We start from the raw sequence: 1,975 nt of genomic DNA on the forward strand, positions 1-1,975 counted from the left end.
GTACTGAGACATGCATGGCTTAATCTTTGAGACAAGCATATGACTACTGGCAGGATCAACCAGGGAGCTTCGAGTAAATTTTCATCATACGAAGCAAAAATATGTATGTATATATATATCTTAGTCGCCGACTCTCTCCCCTTAAGAGTCGGATCGACGATACTTTTTCTCGTCTTTAAGACAGTTCTCTTTCTCCTCTCTCTTCTCTCTACTCTCTTCTCTCTTCTCTTTCGAGTTGGTAAATTTCGCTCCACTATTAGATTACCAACTCCGCACGAATTACCACATGGGTATATCCGCGCATATACATCAGGAGGACCTCCAAAAATTTCAAACTCTCCCGTGTATCTCTCCGAGATCTTTTTAGAAGAAAAAGAATCTCGGATGTCACATCGACTTTCAGGTTTGTAAGCACGTATGCTCGAGCGCTCTCCATCGTGTAAGCACGGACATAACGCACGAAGTCCGAAGACCGCGTACGTTAACATGCTGGACATATCGAGAAAGCGCGAACCATGCTAGGCGTACCCATGTCGAGGCCCTCGCGTTAAAGATCATACTCTTCTTTTCGTTCTCTCTTCTTTGCCCAGAAATAATATATATTTCTTATAATATATACCTCTTAGTTTATGTATTTCTCTCTTAGGACACCTCAATTTTATATGTATATATTATATTTCATTCGAACAATTTTTGTTCGTCGCCCCTTTTTGTGTGTAGTATTTCGTTTGGTCTTTGCCATTAAATTTTTGTATACGAAAAATATATTTTCGCTCGGATAGAAAACCCCTTTTGGGTTTCTGAGAGTTGATGTGAGAGTCGTACAAGTATAACGAATATACGTTGTATCCAACCCAACATTCTGGGCTTACCACATAAGGGCCATTCGGTCTGAGACACCGACCCGTGGTCATGCTGTGTAGAGAAAAATTCGCAACGGAACGCGGTACAGAACAGTCGAGGAATGGACCTCGAGGAGCTGAACGACTGCTTCTCGACCGAGATCGTAGAATAGCCGCTCGCCCGCCGCTGCGCCGACCGGTCCGCTCGAACCGACGTGCTCTCTTATAGTAACCAAACGGGCGGCCGCGACGACCGCGGCGCCGGCCGCTCAGCACGGGCGCTTATGGTGGTAAACTGCCGCGCGTACAGACCAACCGGCCGGGCTGCTGGTACTTAGCCGCTGAAACTATGGTCGATTCGAACATATATTAACATACGATTTTTATTCGATAAATCGTTATTGTACATATTAAACGTTAGTTTCCACCGAAAGAAAAATTTTTTAGAATTTTTTTTTTCCAAAAATTGCAAGAGTAAACTTTTTTAATATTCGATTTAAAAATTTTTAAATGCTTAATCCTTACATTAAACTACTGGGAGAACTCAGAAATCATAATGAAAAAAATTACAAAAATTTATTTTTCTCAGAAACTCCGAAAAACAGAGTGGTCGAATCCGTGCAAGCCGGAATTTTTCTAAGTCCCCACGGTCAAGAGTAAACTTTTTTAATAAGCGTTTTAAAATTATTTCAATGTTTAATCCATGCGTAAACATGACGTTTATTAACGTTTTTAACATTAAAAAAAATTACAAAAATTTATTTTTCAAAAAAAATGGAAAAAACCGATTCGTCGGAGCGAGGTGTCCAGCCCGTGCGGTAATTCCAGCAGGCGAATCGGACTTCCCGAAATTTTTCTAAGTCCCACGGTCGACACCAACTTTTTTAATAAGCGTTTTAAAATTATTTCAATGTTTAATCCATGCGTAAACATGACGTTTATTAACGTTTTTAACATTAAAAAAAATTACAAAAATTTATTTTTCAAAAAAAATGGAAAAAACCGATTCGTCGGAGCGAGGTGTCCAGCCCGTGCGGTAATTCCAGCAGGCGAATCGGACTTCCCGAAATTTTTCTAAGTCCCACGGTCGACACCAACTTTTTTAATAAGCGTTTTAAAATTATTTCAATGTT

At 40.2% G+C, this 1,975-nt stretch overlaps 1 non-coding gene across 1 annotated transcript in view; it reads right to left on the minus strand.

Annotated features, from left to right (window-relative positions):
- The window catches only part of LOC143175767 (small subunit ribosomal RNA), a 1,921-nt gene extending 1,855 nt beyond the window's left edge, over positions 1 to 66 (minus strand). The window contains exon 1 of the ribosomal RNA XR_013000448.1: positions 1 to 66. This exon is cut by the window's left edge and continues 1,855 nt beyond it. This is a non-coding gene — a ribosomal RNA (small subunit ribosomal RNA).
- Between the last annotated feature and the right edge of the window lie 1,909 nt (positions 67 to 1,975).

The sequence above is a fragment of the Nomia melanderi genome, unplaced genomic scaffold, assembly GCF_051020985.1.
Source record: "Nomia melanderi isolate GNS246 unplaced genomic scaffold, iyNomMela1 scaffold0184, whole genome shotgun sequence".
Taxonomy (NCBI): domain Eukaryota; kingdom Metazoa; phylum Arthropoda; class Insecta; order Hymenoptera; family Halictidae; genus Nomia; species Nomia melanderi.